Here is a 20890-nt window from a genome sequence, read left to right on the forward strand (position 1 = left end):
CTATGGGGGCAGGGAACATTACTATGGGGACAGCAGGGGGGCATTACTATGGGGCAGAGCAGGGGACATTAATATGGGGACAGGGCAGGGGACATTACTATGGGGGCAGAGCAGGGGACATTACTATGGGGGATCAGCAGGGGACATTACTATGGGGGCAGAGCAGGGGACATTACTATGGAGGCAGAGCAGGGGACATTACTATGGGGGCAGAGCAGGGGACATTACTATGGGGGATCAGCAGGGGACATTACTATGGGGGCATAGCAGGGGACATTACTATGTGAGATCAGCAGGGGACATTACTATGGGGGTAGGGCAGGGGACCTTACTATGGTGGCAGAGCAGGGGACATTACTATGGGGATAGGAAAGGGGACATTACTATGGGGGATCAGCAGGGGACATTATTATGGGGGCAGAGCAGGGGACATTACTATGGGGGATCAGCAGGGGACATTACTATGGGGGTAGGGCAGGGGACATTACTATGGTGGCAGAGCAGGGATCATTACTATGGGGGCAGGGCATAGGACATTACTGTGGGGGCAGAGCAGGGGACATTACTATGGGGGCAGGGGGCATTACTATGAGGGCAGAGCAGGGGACATTACTATGGGGGCAGGGCAGGGGAAATTACAATGAGGGAAGGGCAGGTTACCCACAAACCTCCTTTACTTTACATAACACCAAGCAGCAGAATTACTACTGTATGAAAGCCTATGGGTGGGAAAAAGGGAAGGAAGTTGCTGGAAGTGTGGAACTTAAGATGTTTGTCTGACAGGTTCTGAAGAGAAGAATTGTAGCTTGAAGAAATCATCATGGAGGCCTGGCCAGATGGAGAGGAAATGGAGAGTGATCATCTCAGATCAAAGAAGATGTCACCTGTGAGTTACTGAATTAGGTTTTTTTTTTTGTATTTTGTAGAACTTTATTTTGTAGGTGTGCCCCGATATGTAAAGGTTAGGAAACATTGCCATATGCCATAATACACACATAGAAACTTTCCTGCATAGGGTGGGCCCATAAAATCAGTTTCCCTGGTGGACCCAAGGGACCCCAGTCCGACACTGGTCCTACGGCTGCATCCATGTTTTCCAGACATCCTTAGGCTAAATTCATACGTCAGAATTTTTTATCTATTTTCCTGGACCAGAAAATACGGAATCCATTACAACTGCATCCAACTTCTTAGGGCACTGAAAATCAACTGCTGGGAGTCCGGTTTTAGACTAATACAAACATACAGTTCGCTTAACTATATACAGCATCCCTTTTAAAGGGGTTGTCAAACAATGAACAATGAACTAAACAACTAAACAACTAAACAAGTTCACAAACAATGAACTAAATCTATACACGAATGGTTAATAAATGATGTATTTTCTTGCTTAACTTCCGGGAAGACTTTTATATGTGGATAGGTAAACACTGTACAAAGTAAAATATTGTATTAATGTGATATAAATTTGGACTATAGTTAATTTTACTGCTTCAAGAAAAAGTTGCAGGAAATTTTATCCAGGTGGGAGTTTCAACTGGGACAGATGTACGTGATCCATCAATATAACGGAGACAGAATAAGGGCTGCAGTGAAAATCCTATTCACCAGTCCTAATAAAAGAAAGGTAAAGTATAGTTTACTGCCTTGTGGACTGTCGTTCTTCAGTTCAGTTCTTGAATTCACATTGTATCACTGATTCCTTAACTACATAAACTAGGCCAGGGGTAGGGAACCTTGGCTTTCCAAGCTGTTGCAAGACTACAACTCCCATCATGCCTGGACAGCTAAAGCTTTGGCTGTCCAGGCATGATGGGAGTTGTAGTTTTGCAACTGCTGTAATGCCAAGGTACCCTACCCCCGGCCTAGGGGTTCTGTGCATGGCTTTTTTGTGGTAGTTTTTTGTCTGTTTGGTCTGGGCTGCAGGCGATTAAAAGGGTACTCCGAAGGAAAAAAAATATTTTAAATCAAATGGCGTCAGAAAGTAATACAGGTTTGTAAATTACTTCTATTAAAAAATCTCAAGTCTTCCAGTATCAGCTGCTGTATGTCCTGTAGGAAGTGGTGTATTGTTTCCAGTTTGACACATGTGCTCTCTGCTGCCACCACTGTTGATGTCAGGAACTGTCCAGAGCAGCAGCAAATCCCAATAAAAAGTTTCCTGCTTTGGACAGTTCCTGTCACAAATATAGGTGGCAGCAGAGAGCACTGTGTCAGACTGGAAAGAATTCACCACTTCCTGCAGGACCTACAGCAGCTGATTAGTATGAAAAGGCTTGATAATTTAAAATAGAAGTAATTTACTAATCTATAAAACTTTTTGATACCAGTTGATTTGAAAGAGAAGAAAATAGTGCCACTTTCAAGTAAGTGGTGATTGACAGTTTCTTCACCACTCCTATTCCTTCCTTACCAGTTTGTGATCTGTGTGGTCTGAGTGTCAGAGGACTGATCCAATCATGCCCTGGACCATGACATCACATAAGTATTCCTCTGATCCTACATTCAGTGCTTGCTACATATTTCTCTTATGACTTAGTACTATATCTGCCCGCTTGGTTTTCTGACCCATTTCCGTACAACTATTCTTTCTGTTTGTTCTGTTGTGTTTGTCTCTGTGTGCACTTTGGCGTAGGAAGAAACAGTCAGCCAGTTATTGTCAACTGCCTAGGGATGGGGGGCTAGCTTTAGGGCTCACTGTTCTGTCTTTCCTGCCTAATGTACCTGGTCGTACAGTCCTAGCAGAAATATAAAGGAAAGACTGGACACAAATGTGTGCAAAAGCCCTCTTGGTGCTCATTCCCCACAGCTTTTTTTTTTTTTTTAACTGTCACAGAAGTTTTTATAGCAGAAGCGGATCCAGCAAAAAAAAAAAAAAAAAACATTGGCCCAGATTTATCAAACTGTGAAATAGAAACTGGTGTAAACTGCCTATATAGCAACCAATCACAGCTCAGCTATTATTTTACCAGAGCAGAAAGCTGAGCTGTGATTGGTTGCTGTGGGCAGTTTACACCAGTTTCTATTTTTCACACTTGGTCCACTGGACAGCCCAAATTGACTTATACTAGGGCATTGGACTGACAAGTTGTATTGTATATAGAGGTGAGTAAACCTTGAGCATGCTCAGATTCATCCAAACCCGAATGCTCTGCATGTGATTACTGGTGACTAGAGATGAGCAAACCTTGTTCGGGTTTGAGTCCATCCGAACCCGAAAGATCGGCATTTGATTAGCAGTGGCTGCTGAACTTGGATAAAGCTGTAAGGTTGTCTGGAAAACATGGATACAGCCAATGACTATACCCATGTTTTCCACATAGCCTTAGGGCTTTATCCAAGTTCAGCAGCCACAGCTAATCACATGCCGAAAGTTCGGGTTCGGATCGACTCGAGCATGCTCCAGGTTCGCTCATCTCTACTGGTGACTCAAGAAGTTGGATGCAGCCTATGGCTATGGCTGTATTCATGTCTTCAAGGCAGTCTTAGGGCTGCGTCCAACTTTTTCAGCCACCAGTGATCAAATGGATCCTGCATGCCCAGAGTACAGACTTATCATTAGCCCAGGAGAGGCCATAGCTAGTATAGGTTCCATCCCGTGTATAAGGCCGCCTTATTGTGGTGGGATAGTACACACTATTTGCAAATGGTAACCACGAGCCTCGTTATTTTTATGGAGATTTTCTTTAGCAGTTGGGGGACTACTTTTAGCGATTTTCATATGTGCATTGGATTTATGTCTTGCCATTTGCAGTGAGCTGTTTTATTTATTTGTTTTATGTTTTATTTTTTTTTATTTTATGTGTCTGCATTTTCAGCCATAGCTACATGCCCCTGCCCAGTGTGAATAGTGTTGTAGGAGAGCAAACCAAGGTTTTTTGTCTTTTTTTTCTGTGCTCGATGTTCACCCATCTCTAGTCATATACCATTTTACAAGCTATGATACACTATAATTATTTATGAAGTAAAATATAATTGACTTTTAAGATCGACAACCTCATATATCATAAAAGCTGGAATGGTGGGGGCCTGGCACCTGGGGCATCCATTGATGGGTTCCGGCCCCCAATTTATATAGAGAGTTAGTTACATACACACATTTTTATTCTTTGCAATAAACCTGACAAAAACCTACAGGCAAGTAAAAGAAAGAAGAAGAAAAAACCTTTAAGATGTTAATGTTTTAACAATGAAATGTTTGACTGTAATGATGACTGAACATTGTGTGCCATATGATGGCTCATTAAATAAATGGTGCTATAAAGAATGCATGCTCAGACCACAATAATACATTTCCCACATATAAATGAGCCTGGAGTAGGAATCTCCCTGGTATATTCATAGGGAGAAACCAGCATCCTCTGCGTCTTAATTAACATATTTGATTAACTTGCTCTTGGAAGAAAATGTTTTATGGAGCTGGAAGATGTAATTACCTCTCCTACCATTCCCTCTGGAAATATTCCTACAACTCATATTGTGTCGGCCATTTAGGATTCTGAAAGGAAGTGATTGGTGGAGAAAGTTTAATGTGACTTGTACAATCTCTTAGCTGTGTAAAATATAATGTATGTGCAAAAGTAATACCAATAAAATACTTTGACAAGCTACAACAACCTCACATATGTCATAAGAATACGCTTTGTCAGGAGCTTTCTGGCGGTTTTTCACAATTTTTCAGCCAAAATCAAAAATTGGTTCAAAAGGAAATTGAAATATAAAAAAAAAATTTTCTAGAATATTCTTAGCACATTCCATGAAACCTTCCAGAAAGATCATTTGTTCTTCATCTGGTAACAATGATCATGTATGATAAATTTAATCCCTTCAGGACCGGGCTGATTTTGGCTTTCAGGACCAAGCCTATTTTTTAAACTTTATGCTGCCATAGCTACATGATGCTATAATTTATATTTCTGAATCTTTTTCGTGCCATATTGTACTGGTCGTAGAGGCAAATTTTGGCCAATATGCTAAAAAAAGAAACTAATTGTGAAAAAAAGCCAAGATTAGCACTTTAAATTTTCTGCTGTCAACATGTTGGTTTAATCCGACATGGAGAGAGAGGAGCGGCTGCACATCACACCTATGGCTGATACTAATGCTGCTAGGCCTTTTTAAAAAAAAAAACTTCAGGATGTTGGAATATGAATTGATCAAGCCATATCGCCCGTGTGCCAATGTGCAGGTCTCCTGGTTCACACGGGTCCCTACGCTAACTCCACACCGTGTCGGTCAGCGACCGCCACCCCCTCAAAGCGTGCACATGCAGGGAAGGGAGGCCATGGAAAGGCCCTGCAACCCCCATGTCACAGGACCAAACCCAAAGTGCCCCCCCAAAGTCCCAGCCAGCACCACCGGCGGGGAAGGCTGTTCCCAAACGACACAAGTATGGATATGGTATTACGCTCACCAAAACTGCTGCAGACAGATTGGGAAAAACACGGAGGTACTGTCATGTGAGCAAAGGCATATGCTCTGCTGACTTAGGTCACATGGGACTTTTAAAGGGGAGTGCCAGCTGCCCAGAAAGGAGAGAAAAATACAAAATCCGACATGGAGATAGAGGAGCGGCTGCACATCACACCTATGGCTGATACTAATGCTGCTAAGCATGTTGGAATATGAATTGATCAAGCCATATTGCCCCATGTTGGTTTAATCATGTAATAATTTTATTGAGTTGTTACGCATGCGGTGATGCTAAATATGTGTACTTTTTTTTCAACATTTATTATTGTATTGGGGGATATGGGGATTATGTCTTAATTTTACTTTATTAAAATCTATCTATCTATCTATCTATCTATCTATCTATCTATACACAGTACAGAGCAAAAGTTTGGACACACCTTCTCATTTAAAGAGTTTTCTGTATTTTCATGACTATGAAAATTGTAGATTCACACTGAAGGCATCAAAACTATGAATTAACACATGTGGAATTAGATACTTAACAAAAAAGTGTGAAACAACTGAAAATCTGTCTTATATTCTAGGTTCTTCAAAGTAGCCGCCTTTTGCTTTGATTCCTGCTTTGCTCACTCTTGGCATTCTCTTGATAAGCTTTAAGCGGTAGTGACTGGAAATGGTCTTCCAACAGTCTTGAAGGAGTTCCCAGAGATGCTTACCACTTGTTGGCCTTTTGCCTTCACTCTGCGGTCCAGCTCACCCCAAACCATCTTGTAGCACCCCATCACTCTCCTTCTTGGTCAAATAGCCCTTACACAGCCTGGAGGTATGTTTGGGGCCATTAGCCTGTTAAAAAATAAATGATGCGGAACACGGAACGTGTGAATGCAGCCTTAGGTAACTATCAGGGATGTGCGATCGCACTGCACAGGCCTGATGGGGAACAGAGGGAGAATTCTTCCTTCTTTCAGCTCTATAAGTGCTGACTCGGCATATAAGTGACAGGTCTCGGCAGATGCCCTTCTATCACAGACAGCCCCCCCCCCCCTTTCTTGCAGATGACACAGTACAGCATACAGATTAGGATGGGCCTGTACGTGATTCTACAGGAAGGGGTTAAACAACTTTAATGGCCAGTTTGGACTAAAGTGTAAGTGGCTGAAATCACAAAACAATAGTTCATCAGACGATCGTTCAGTCAGTCAGTCAATCAATCAATCAATCAATCAATTATTCATAAACCTACTTCTGTGTGTACAGTCTCTAATAACTCCAAGGTCTTTCATATGTCATGTGAACTAGTTCTAACATCTTCTGTAATTCTAACTACAGTTCATGGTTCACCTCTGTGAGTTGGCGGGAACTTATCAATGGCTTTTGCTCAGTGTTCGGTGTATATTTGTAGAAATGTCTGAGGAAATGCTTATTTGCTCAAAAATGTTTTACTTTTCCTGTGTTTTGTGCAAAAACCTGCCCATAAATTTGCGATTTTCTTTCACTGGTTTTCTGGTGAAAACATTGATAACATGGATTCAAAAGAAAAGCAAAATATAAAGACTTATGCTTCTCCTCCCTGCTGGATGAACTTTTGACTGTGGCTCAAAAAATCTGCAATATACACTTTAGTGTATAGAGGAAAGACTCTTATATTATAAATGTGGAGCACATATAGCTCCAATGTACCAATGTACCATCTCGTAATTCTTTTTTTTCCCATTACCCTGTTGGTGCTGGAGTGGTGATCCCAGTGACGCACTCCCTATTTTTAAAATGCTGCCCAGTTCCCATACTCAGCGTTATTTTCTTCTCGTGTACTGGCCTGCTCTATAAACAGTGTAATGATACCCCCTCCCCTTGCTGACGCGCCTCCATTAGAATCAAGCCTAGCCATATCACCACGAGGAGGGGATATTGTAACACTGGGGACGCCAGGCCCACCTCCAGGCAAAGAGTGCGGCAACGTTTTAAAAAACGGACCATGCCACCGGGATCACCACACCTCCAACGACAGGGTAATGGAAAAAATTTTGAATTACAAAATGGTACATCCGCCATTTGCTTTAAGGCCTACTTGCACTGTATTTACAGTGTACATTTAGCAATTGTGTCAGTAAGTGGTCCAGGCCCATATGTTGACTGTGCATGGAATGTCCTATTGGCATCTGGAAGGTTGGTATACGTCAGTATGATTTTTTTTCTTACTATGTCAGAAAGCGTAACCTTCAGCACATTCTTATATAGTCCTTACTGTAAAAGTGTGATGGTCTATGGCTGGTCATATATGTCAAATGGTCAAATTTATATGTTAAGAAATATATGTCCCGATCAATGTCCTAATTCATAATGTGAATAGTGCATTAGATCTCTCCTACAGCAGGTGTCTGCTGCCAACAGTGTGCTTGTCTCATTAATAATGAGTTGTGGGACATTTGAAGGGTCTGATTGATTATTTTGTAGCTTTGGTAGTAGGATATTGATTTGATTAACAGTCCATGACTACAACTTAATTCTAAAATGTCTCAAACTCAAAATAACATGACACAAGGCCCTACATCTCAGATACTATTCATATTATTAGAGCAATTATTTTTTATATGAATATGAGTATGTTTTTTCAAGGTACATGAAAAGTCACAGAAAGTCAAATTGTATTTTGTTATATTTACCATAATCCCTACCAAGCTATTCACCATAAAACTACATATATTGTGGAGTAAGCCAGAGAAAATGACAGAAAGAAAGCAGGAAAAACTGTTGGAGGCTTTGTAGCATTTTCTCAGCCCACAAAAGTGCAGTGCAAAATGTCTATGGAAAGCCTTAAGGTCAAGATTGATAACATGCATCAAGATATCCACCATGGAGGACATTTATCAAGACTGGCATACTCTTACGCCAGTCTTCAATAAAGCCTTGCCCCCATTCACCTGGCCGGATTTACTAAGAGGCACATCTACAGTAGGTGTGCTTCTGAGATTTCCGCATGGAAAACATGGAACATGGGGAAATGCCTGGAAACAGGCATAAACAATGATAATTTAACCATTAGGGAATGCCACACAACCCCCCCATACACACACACACACACACACACATGTCCATCAGAAAGAATTTGTACCTGTTCCATGGCGTTTGCCAGGGGTGAAAGTTTGATATATATTTTCCCCTAACCGTTCCAAGTGTTCTTTCTTATCCTCACTTCTTTACCCTGTCCACATTTGTTTCCACCATTAAAAATGTTTTTGTTAACTGCCAACATTGACTTCTATGGGCAGTACATATTTAACCCCTTCAAGACAGAGCCCTTTGATGCACAAAAGTCCGGGTCAAATTAATACAATGTTCCTCCTCGCCTTCTAAGAGCCAAAGCGCTTTTATTTTTCCACCTACAGGGCTGGTTGGGGTGTCATTTTTTGCGCCATGATCTCTAGTTTTTAATAATATCATATTGGTGTAACAGAAAAATTTTGATTGCTTTTTATGAATTTTTTTGTGATATATAATTTAATAAAAACAGCAATCCTGGTTCGTTTTTTGTTTTTTCCGTTTCCGCCTTTCACCGTGCGGGAACAATAATGTTATATTTTAATAGATCGGACAATTCCGCACGCTACAATATGTAATATGTTTATTTATTTATTTTTATAATGGGCAAGGGGGTCTTTTAAAATTTTATTGGGGGGGGGTGGTTATAAGGTTTTTTTTTAACACTTTTTTATTACACTTTTTTTAAAAACATTTTTATTTACTGTTATCATTAGATTGCATATACTGATCTATGCTATGCCGTAGCATAGCATAGATCAGTCAAAAAACAAAAGGTGCAACAGCAACCCACAGGTGTAAGGGCTTACCGTATATACTCCTCCCAGCGTACACACGGTAAACACCTACCCTGTAGATATAAAAATATAGCATAGATCAGTGTTATCGGCAATCTTTGTATAGAGCCTGCCTGAGAGCAGACTCTACACATAGATTGCCGAACCGACAGGACGGAGGTAAGGAGCTTACCCCCGCCTGTCAGTACATGCGATCGGGACCCAATCACTCAGTGACAGATGCTTGATCTGTCACTGAGCACCTTAAACGCCGTGATCATTGTAGATAGCGGCGTTTAAGTGGTTAATGAGAGTCGGCTGCGGGATCGCAGCTGACTCTCATTACCCCCGGCCCCGGACGTGATGTGAGTGGCAGCGCTATCCCTGCAGCGCTCCCACTCATATCAAGAACATGTATATACATGTTACTGACGTGAAGGGGTTAAAAAAAGGGGGTTATCCATCTAAGTGCGAAAAAAAGGTTTTTCTAAAAGCTGATCTATATCCAAGATGGTGGCGGCCAGGAAACTACATTATCCATCACGTATCTCCCTGATTGGTCCACATGCGCGCTGGCCTCCCCTCTCTTTCCTGCCCACTGCTATCATTACTATTGCACAGTTAACACAGGACTGTTTTTTTCACTGATTTTGCATCACATGACCCCAATATGTATTTCATACTAGCTGATGATGCACGCATGATGTAGCAAAACCGACGTGCACATGGTGTAACTATGTGCTGCATAACAGGCATCTGTTTACACCGAGGGGTGTAGTGTAGGTTTAGACCTCTGCTTGCTGACTGTGAATGAAATCATTCTAGTTCCATCCAGACTCTAGAAACATCTACAACACTTACAATATACAAAGCTGCGACACAAAGACGGGTCCATATGCCTGCATTCACTTACAGCAAACTGAACTAGAACTATCACCTAGGTTCAGGGACACATGTAAGGGCCCTTTTACACAGAAAGATTATCTGACAGATTATCTGCCAAAGATTTGAAGCCAAAGCCAGGAATGGACTATAAACAGAGATCAGGTAATAAAGGAAAGCCTGAGTTTTCTCCTCTTTTCAAATCCATTCCTGGTTTTGGCTTCAAATCTTTGGCAAATAATCTGTCAGATAATCTTTCTGTGTAAAAGGGCCCTAAGTCTATTGAAGCAGCACTTTCACTAGCAGTGAACAGGTGCATGGAGATTATGCAGGTGATGTCTCTCAGAGACCGGGTTAGTTGTCTATCATCTGTCATCTGCATCATCTCCATGCACCTGTTCACTGCTAGTAAAAGAGAAAGTGCTGCTTTCACTTGTGGTGTGTCTACATAGGGAGGGGGGAAGAGGAAGCAGCGCGTTGCCAGAAAGGACACAGAAAAGATTATTTTAGACATCAAGAGCGCGTAACTATGATTAAAAAAAAACAGGGAAAGGGTGCAAGATGAATATTGTACATAAATATTAGATGTAGGGTGGTATTGGAAAGGGGATTGTTTAGAATATTGTTTTTTTACCCGTAAAAACACTTAAGGGTGCGTTCACACCTACAGGATCTGCAGCAGATTTGATGCTGTGTTCAGTTATTTAAATGAAATCTGCTGCAGAAAATCAGCTGCAGATCCTGTAGGTGTGAACGCACCATACATGTGTAAAATGTGGGCATGTTGTTAGGTACCTCTATCTTCTGTATTCTGTCCTGAGAGCTTTGCAAGAGCATTCATAGCTGTTGCAAAGCTTGTTTAGTGAAGCAGGACAGTCCCTTCTGTTCACAGCCAGCTGCCACCTATTATGTTACCAGGTATTAACACTTCTGTCAAAAAGAGTCTCCTGTCTCAGAACCCAATCAGGGTGGACTCAGATTAGGCATTAAAATAAAAATAAAAAAGTTAAAAAAAAAAAAAACATAAAAAAATTTGGGCTTAAAGTGTAACTGTCATTTAAAATATTTTTGTAGAAATTAATAGTACAAGCGATTTTAAGAAACTTTGTAAAAGGTTTTATTAAGCAAAAAAGCCTTTTTCTGTGTTTAAAAGTTAAAGGGGTTATCCGGGTAAAAAAAAGAAATATTCTTAACAATCCCCCTTCCCAATACCACCCTATTTCTAATATACATGTATAACCTATCTTGCACCCTTTCCTTGTTTTTTTTTCTCTCCACTTTCGACATCTAAAATCATTTTCTCTATGTCCACTCTGACAACACACTGCTCCCTCTTCTTCCCTCCCTTTGTAGACACAGGACATGTGATCTCCTCTCTGGGGGCCGAGTTAGCCTTGGAGGCATCATCTGCATCACCTCCATGCACATGTTCACTATTGAAAGTGCTGCTTCCATGACTTCCAGACTTACATGTGTCCCTGAGCCTAGGTTTCTGTAGTATGAAAAGTTATAGTTGTATCCCTGCTTGCTGTCATTGAAAGCAGGCATATGTAGCTGTCTTTGTGTCACAGCTCTGTATATTGTAAGTGTTATAGATGTTCTTAGAGTCTAGATGGAACTAGAATGTTTTCATTCACTTTATACATTTCATGATGAGAAATGTAGTTTCCTATCTTGGATATAGATCGGATTTTAGAAAAAACCTGGAACTCAGGAATGGCAGCAGCCAGAAGGACAGGAGATGGCTCAAAATACTCAGGGGGATTTGGTAAGACCAGCTAGCATTTCATTTTTTAGCTCTTAGGTGGATAAACACTTTAAGATGGGTTCTGCTGTGTCCATTATAACTTAAGGAAGGGGGAGGGGCCAAGGGGGATTAATGAACAGGGAGAGGAGGCAAGCAGCTGTACAGTTTGGTGACTACCTGGCCACATAAAACACTGGACTCACGGGTCAGTAAGGTCACTGCTAGTCTGGTAACTTGGTGAGAGAAGATGGAAGGATGTAGTGTTTGGCTGGGCTGCCTTTTCTCCTCCCTGTGCTCCCTCATCCCCCTTGGCCCCTCTATAAACCATAATGGACACAGAAATCCTGCTTCTTCTGAAGTGAGGGGGAGGCTGCAAAACAGCTTTTTGAGTTAAGAAGGAAACTCTTTTGCTTGATAAAATCTATTACAGAGTTTCCTAAAATCGCTTGTACTATTACATATACTATATACTAATAATTATAATGTCCCCCAGCGTTGCCCCACATATAGTAATAATGTCCCCCTGTATTGACCCCCAAAAATAAATAAATAATTATACTCACATAATATTGGCATGGAGTCTTTCCTTCTTCTGCCTCTCTTCTCTTCTCTTTAGCCTGTCAGTAGCCGGAGGGATCCCCCAGCAGGAGAGACTACGTCATCCCTGCGTCAGAGACCAGAATGGGTGATGTGCCAGGTTAGATCCGGGGGAGTTGGTGCACTGTGCGGCGCTAAGGAGTGTTGGACATCTGAAACAGCTGTGGGGTCTGGGGTCCATTGCACCACCCTCCGTGGGATGGGAGGATGCTGTTGGGGGGCGCCAATGATGTGGTGAGTACGCGTGGGCCCCTAGCTGTTGCCGCATCGTGCAGTGGCCCGGCCCGCCCGGTCCCAGAAACGACCCTGTCAGGAGGATATCTCTGGATCAGCTGCACAGAACAATGTCTTATCTTTATGACCTGTTCTCTGTTTATAGTCTGTTCCTGTCTTTGGTTGAAAAAATCTGTCAGATAATCTGTCAGACATCTTTTGGTGTCCTTATGCCAGGTACGCTTTAAAATGTTCTGAGCCTTTGTCTTCAACAACACAGAATTGTGAAGAAAGGTAATAGAGTTTTATAATGTCTGGACAAAGCCTAACCCAGTGATAATAGACGGAGCTGTAAAAGCAGGTTAGTGATTACAAAGCACAGTGGCCCGAGAAGTTGTGTAAATATCTAGTAGCCCTTGCCAGCAGCTAATGTTGGGAAAATGAGCTCCCTTTATCAGCTTGAGCTCATAGAAAGCTATAATCACCGCGGCCCACTCCCACATTACTTCAAATTAGCCCATTTAATGTTATACAATCAGGTTATTAAAGTAAACACAAGGTGAGTTTCAGCTTCTTTATTACTGGATTACTTTTTGTTCTTGTGGATTTTTTTTCTTTTTAAATGATTTGGACAGTTCATTCCTGTTTTCTAATGAATATTTCAACCAAAAGTATATTGTACCCTGGTTAAAAAGAAAATGTTGGGAAATGGGGGTATAATATTTCATCTCAGCAAAGGAATGATCTGACCTGTATTTACATGAGTGTCAGAGACCCGTATTGCCGACTTGTCTGGGCCCCACCTTACCAAAGGCAATAATCCAAAGGAAAAAGGCTCAATTTAGGACATATCTTTGGCTATTTACTGCCCAGAATATGTGCTGAATTACGAGCCAATTCTCAATAATTTTTCTCAGTTTTTTTTCCCCATGTAAAATGTCCTTTTTTTTTTTTAATGTATTACTGCCAAATTAAATAAACTTTTGACATGTCACACAGACATAACAAACAAATGGAGAGTCCAGCAGCACCTCAAGTACCTTGGTGTATGTAGATAGGATGCATGCTGAGTTGCAGGTAGTTCCCACTACTAGAGATGAGCGAACCAGACGGATTTCTGGTTCGTATGAATCAGAAATCTCGGCGGCTGACTCCCGGTGTCTGTTCCCTCCGTGCAGCAGGTGGATACATCAGAAGCAACGCCTGGAAAACTGGGATACAGCCATTGGCATTGGCTGTATCCCAGTTTTCCAGGCTATCCTTACGATGTATCCACCCACTGCACGGAGGGAGCAGGCAGCGGCAGTCAGCCGCCGAGATTTCTGATTCATACGAACCAGAAATCCGGCTGGTTCGCTCATCTCTACCCACTACCTGTAGTAGTATGAAGAAATGAAGAGTCCAACAGCATCCATGGGAGTTCCAATTTTCAAGGCTTTATTCCATGTCCAAATACAGAAAAATGCAATTTTCGACCAGAACTTTTTTGTGTGTGTGTTTGATAAAGACCAGTTCTGGTCTAAACGTTGCATTTTTCTGTATTTGTACATGGAATAAAGCCTTGAAAATTGGAACTTCTGTGGATACTATTGGACTCTCTATTTCTGCAGGTCACACGGACATGAGAATGTTTAGATTATTTAGGGCACTAGGCTTTACACCTCTGCTCGGCACACAGTCTCACTGAGTATAGGAAACAAGGTCACACAGTAGTTATCTCCATATCAGTGGCGCTGCGTATTAGCATGTCTGCCTAATAGTGCCCCCACACAGTAGTTACCCCTATAATAGTTCCCCCACAAAGTAGTTGCCCCTATAATAGTGCCCCCACACAGTAGTTGGTTCCCTATATAATGCTCCTGGGGGCTGAAACAGAATAAGGACAGTATGAGTGGCTATGGGCCCAGATGGGAGTCCTGGGTGGCCACCCAGACTGCCCATATTACAGTATAATCCTCCAATATATACATGCACACACACAAATAGGCACATTACAAAGACACACAAATATGCACACATACACGTCACACAGATAAACGAAGCAAATTATCCATATTACCTATCTATTGTATTGCCACACAAATAGACACATGACATACAGTAAATATACAATAGATGCACAGGAATGCACACCTACACAAACACACACATTACATAGATACACAAATATGCACACACACACACAAACATCACACAGATACAAACACATGCAGGCTACATATATAGAGATAAACAATACAAGTGGGCACACAAACACACACAGATAGGCATATTACATAGATGCACAAATATGCACACACACAAATGATAGATACAAACACAGATTATATATATAACATACAAATATATACATGGCACTAACATAAACAGGCACATTACACACAACACTTACTTTTTGGAAGCTCTGGGGCCCATGATTTTAGATCACTAAAAGAAGGGATCCTTTGCTCTAGCAGGGCCTGTCCTCACCCCCTGCACTCTTTGTAGATCAGGCTTTTACCAACATCAATGCAGTGTGTGGGAGGCAGCAGCGGACCCCTTTATAAGCTAGGACCCCTGACAGAACTACCAACAATGCTGCCCTGATGCCGGCTTTGTGTATTTATGTCCTTTTATATCACAGTCATTTACTGGAAAATCTTTAATTAGATTTCTACTTTAGAAGTATATTGACGTACAGTAAAAATTGTGCTCAATGCTGTATACACGCTTCAGACTGCTGAATTTATAATTGCTGCAATCAATGCGTCTGTCTTCACCGACTTTATTTACTATACTTTCATCTAGCAGGAAAAGCAGGAATTTTAATCCTGAAATAACAAAAGAAATGTAAGCTATACACAGCAGCCCAGATTTACCAGTCTACAAAAGACACGTCTCTGTCTCAGACAAATAACAACCAATCACAGCTCAGCTTTCATTTTTCAAAATTAAATGTGATTGGTTGCCATCTGTCCAATTTTTGTCTGAGACAGATGAATAAAACTGGGCCAGTGTCGATGATCGGGGTAAGTGAGTGACGATCTGTTAGATTGCAGGTTCGTTTACAGAGCCTGTTAAATGGCTCATTTATCATGCAACAAGGACTGCACGAACATTGTTAGTGATGTCCATGCAGCCCTTGCTTTAAGGGCCCGCTTACACTACGGAATCGGCGCAGAAAATCACACCTGCTATGTCTTTTAATAAGAGGCCTTTCGCGCCTTGACTCTTTGCATCTTTCTGCTCAACGCCGATTCCATAGTGTGAACTGGCCCTAAAGGTGTAAAATAATAAAGATGTACTTACCTGTCCACGCTCTACCCATGTCAGGTCAGTGCTCGCTTGCCCAGCAAGAGGGGCTGCTCAGGCGATCCTTAGATCATCAAGGCTGCCCATCAAAGTCAGTGGCGGTGTGCTGCCACCATTCCTATTACACGGAGCAACGCGCAGCAGACCGTCATAGACGTGATCATGACCATGTTAAATATTGTGCAAGTCGGCTGATTGAGGTGTTTTAACATGCACTAATACACCAAACGATTATTATCCGAAACGGCCAGTAAACGGTCAAATGCGGACGATAATCATTTGGTGTAATAGGGCCTTTACAGTAGACGGTCTTGAACTGCACCAGAATTATCAGTGTGGTGCAGTTTGTTTGTTAAATCTGTCACATCTTAAGACTGTCTACTCTAAGTTTAAGGCCATGTTCACATACTATAAAATAACGGCCGTCATTTGAATTTAAAATAACAGCCGTCGTTTTCAGTCTTCAATAATTTCCATTGAAGCCTATGGAAATGACAGAGTATGGTTTGCACAATGTGTAAGATAATGACTGCTGTTTGGAGGGGACATCCATATTTAATGTTCGTATCAGACCTTAAAATTATCCCCACCCAAAAGAGCAATCATCGAACCTAAACTAAAATAATGTACCTACGGCCATCATTGTAATGACAGCGCCAAAGTGTGTTAAACGGCCGTGGTTTTACCTATTAAATAACGGCCAATGAAAATCATTGTGTAAACCCTAAACAAACTATTGAGCTCAGTTGGCCCAGTTTCTAGCACACAGTGCTATCCTTAGGCAACACTGCATAGTACATAACAAATGTGGAGAAAAGTCCAGTGCAGCACTGTTTGAACAGACTTCTGGTGCAGACACACTATTACATCTGGTCCCAAACGTCCCCTTGCCATAACAGCTATCTATCTAACAGTGTCAGTAATTTGGAATGCACATTGCAGCTGACAGATTCTGTTCCTACAATGTAAAAAATATGGGCAAATAATGACTGTTGTTGCAACATCATGATCTTTAACAATGGACGTTATTTGCCCGTATTTATTTTTACATTGTGGGGATATAGCTTTATGAAGAATGTAAGGGAAAAAGCATCCACAATATAGTGAACACACAAATTTAGGCTATGTTCCCACTACGGGATCTATTGATAATGATGACCAATAATGAACATAATAATTTTCTGCTGTCAATATTAACAGACAGCCACCTTTTTCTGCGATGATCCCGTAGTGGGAAAGTACACATGCATTTATTTCTATTCATTCTTTATTCCCCTATTCACTCCCAGATAACATCTGGATGCAGTGTTTTTCCACCGATGATGGCATTTTTATGGGCTTTTTTAATGCCTTAAGTTAAACCATCCTTAAAGCAAATATTAAAGGGGTTATTCCATGATGCAAAGTTATCCCATATCCACATGAAAGGGGATAACTATCGTATTTTCCAGCGTATAAGACGGCCCCTGACTTTTAAGACGATTGTCAGGAGTTCGCCATATACGCCGAAAAATGTTAACCCCTGCTTGACTGCAGCCCAGCTGCGGTCAGGCAGGGGTTAACTGCAGGTAAATAAAAAGGAAAAAAAACTTTTAACTCACCTTGAGCCCATTCCCGGCATCCACGTGCCTCCCGTACTGTTCCCGACACAGGCAGTGCGACGTACCCCTAAAATTCCTCTTACTAGTCGGGGGTCATCTTATACGACGGGTATAGTTGCCCCATACGGTGGGGGGGGGGGGTAAAAAATGGCCGCATCTCCACCATATGGGACGACCACTATAAATAAAAAAAAAAAGTTAACTCACCTGGGGCCCGTTCCAGGCATCAGCGGGCCTCTCGTACCGTTCCTGGCGCAGGCAGTGTGATCGGAGAGGCTCGGAGACGCTTGGCTGCCAAGAGAGCTTTGGGAGACTGAAAGAGGCTTCTGGAACTTCCGGCGCCTCTCTCATTCTCCTGAAGCTCGCTCGGAAGCCGAGCATCTCCAAACCTCTCCGATGAGACGCTCAGCTGCCCGGGAGAGGTTCGGGCACAGGTAGTGTATATCACACTGCCTGCGCCGGGAATGTTACGGAAGGCGTGCCGATGCCGTGAACAGGCCCCAGGTGAGTTAACTGTTGTTTTTTTTATAATGGTCATCCCATATGGTGGGGATGTAGCCATTTTTGAGCCCCCCCCACCTTATGGGGCAACCATACCAGACGTATAAGGTGACCCCCAACTTCTAAGAAAAATTTTCGGGGTTAAAAAGTCGTCTTATACTCCAGAAAATACGGTACATGAGTGGTGATGGTCCAACTGCTGGCACCCCTCATCTCAAGAACGGAGGATGATTGTCCCGCGAATAAACTAGTTACTTCCAATCCTAAGTCAGAATTCCTAAAGAATATTTGAAAATGAGTTTTCTAATGAAGACGTCAGTACTCTTAATTTATTTACCATGGCTATTCCATATGGTGGAGCATTCCAAAGTTACACAACTGCGTCATAATTTCCTATAGTAATGATTAAACCAGATTTTCTCCACACATAAAAACTGCCTCTTGCTCCTTCGTACAATTTTTTAAACAAGTAATTCATGTGCCAGTGTTTTGTAATGTATATACTGTATTAATCCCTAGCGCCGCTTTACCTAAGTTAATTTCGCTTTCTCTTACTAAGTTAAATTCGCTTACATCTGTAACATCAAAACTGTATGCAATCTAAAAACTGAAGACTACTAAGAGATATATGGAAAGGCAATGTCACATTAGTTAGGGAATGGTACAGCCCTGCTTTCACCCTAACCACTCTCCCTGTCTACTCGGATGATCTGCCCTAACTTACGGACGTAAACAAACTGCGATTGGTTGCTGTGGGCAAATTATACCAGTTTTTTGTTTTAAACAGATGAATAAATCTGGGGCAAAATCCGAGTCCAAAGAGAAGTCTGAAAACGAAGCAGAAGGTCAAAACAAGGGCAACAATAATAGTGCAAAATCACAGCCCAAAAGCAACGGCACAGAATATAGTCACTGTGAGAGCAGAGGCAGGTAAGTACATAACATATATACAGTATTATATTAGGATAATTTTTTTGTGCATCCTAAAATATTATCCGGTGCTTATTGATGCGCTTCCCTGCTGTATGTCATTTAATGCATATGTAGTAATACTAATATTGTGGCCTATCTGCATTATATTTTTAACCCCTTTGGGACCAGGCTAATTTTTGTTTTTGCGTTTTCGTTTTTTCCTCCTTGTGCTTAAAAGGCCATAGCACTTGCATTTTTACACCTACAGACCCACATGAGCCCTTTTTTTTTGCGTCACTAATTGTACTTTGCAATGACATGCTGAATTTTTGCATAAAGTATACTAGAAACCAGAAAAAAATGTGGTGAAATTTAAAAAAAAAACACATTTCTTTTATTTGGGGGGAATGTGTTTTTACGCCATTCGCCCTGGGGTAAAACTGACTTGTTATGCATGTTCCTCAAGTCGTTACGATTAAAACGATATATAACATGTATAACTTATATTGTATCTAATGGCCAGTAAAAAATTCAAACCATTGTTAACAAATATACGTTCCTTAAAATCGCCCTATTCCCAGGCTAATAGCGCTTTTATCCTTTGGTCTATGGGGCTGTATGAGGTGTCATTTTTTGCGCCATGATGTGTTCTTTCTATCGGTACCTTGATTGCGTATATACAACTTTTTGATCGTTTTTTATTAAATTTTTTCTGGATTTGATGCGACCAAAAATGCGCAATTTTGCACTTTGGGATTTTTTTGCGCTGACGCCGTTTACCGTGCGAGATCAGGAATGTAATTAATTATTAGTTTGGGCGATTACGCATACGGCGATAGCAAACATGTTTGTTTGTTTGTTTATTTATTTACTTTTATTTATAACCTGGGAAAAGGGGGGTGATTAAGACTTTTATTGGGGGAGGGGGCTTTTTACTAATAACAATACTTTTTTTTTTTTTTAAACATATACTAGAAGCCCCCCTGGGGGACTTTTGGTATATATACTTTGATCTCTCATTGAGATCTTTGCTGTATAGATATACAGCAAAGATCAATGAGATCGGCACTCGTTTGCTTTCGGCTGCTGCAGCCGAATACAAACGAGTGCCGAGCCGGGGACGGCGCCATCTTGGACGAGTCCCCGGCCGGCATCAGACAGGGAGATCGCTCCTCCGGGACAACGTCCCAGGGGAGCGATGTCCGCCACTAGACACCAGGGAAGTGCTGCAGCCGGTAATCGGATGCAGCTGTCATGTTTGACAGCTGCATCTGATTACTGTATTAGCGGGCACGGCAATCGGACCGTGCCCGCTAATACCGGCGGTCCCGGGCTACAAGCGGCACCCGGGACCGCCGCGGTCCAGAGCGGGGTCGCCGCGCCGCCCCGCTCTGAATGCCCGCACCCGCGCGAGGACATACAGTTACGCCCTTGTGCGGAAAAGGGTTAAATTTAATGTCATTTACCTGCCCAGGCTGCCAGTATAACAGAGCCTTTCAATAACATTTTACAGGCAACGGGTTTTAATATCCCTCATAGATCTGTGTCAGTGACACAAATTTGTATCTGATCCAGAAGGTCAGTTGCTTGATAAAGGCCTGTTCAGACTCTACAGGCTGAAATGCGTTGCACTTAATTAACACTGGATTGGAATACCATATGTGTGCGCTATATTGCTTAATGTAAACAGTGCACGTGAGATTCGGTTTTGTATTACTCACCTCTACACCTGCGCTGATCTGAAGAGTGGGGTCTTTAGGACCATTGGTCCCGTGAGGATCATCTCTGCATTGCTGAACACTTTGGTGGTGCCCCCAGGAAGGAGTTGTGCCTAAGATATTGTACAACTCTCCCAGGTGAGCGAATTCCAATCACACTTCTACTTGGGGATCACTAGTGGACGTATTACACGAGGA

This window comes from Dendropsophus ebraccatus, chromosome 6 (genome assembly GCF_027789765.1).
Source record: "Dendropsophus ebraccatus isolate aDenEbr1 chromosome 6, aDenEbr1.pat, whole genome shotgun sequence".
NCBI classification, from domain to species: Eukaryota; Metazoa; Chordata; class Amphibia; order Anura; family Hylidae; genus Dendropsophus; species Dendropsophus ebraccatus.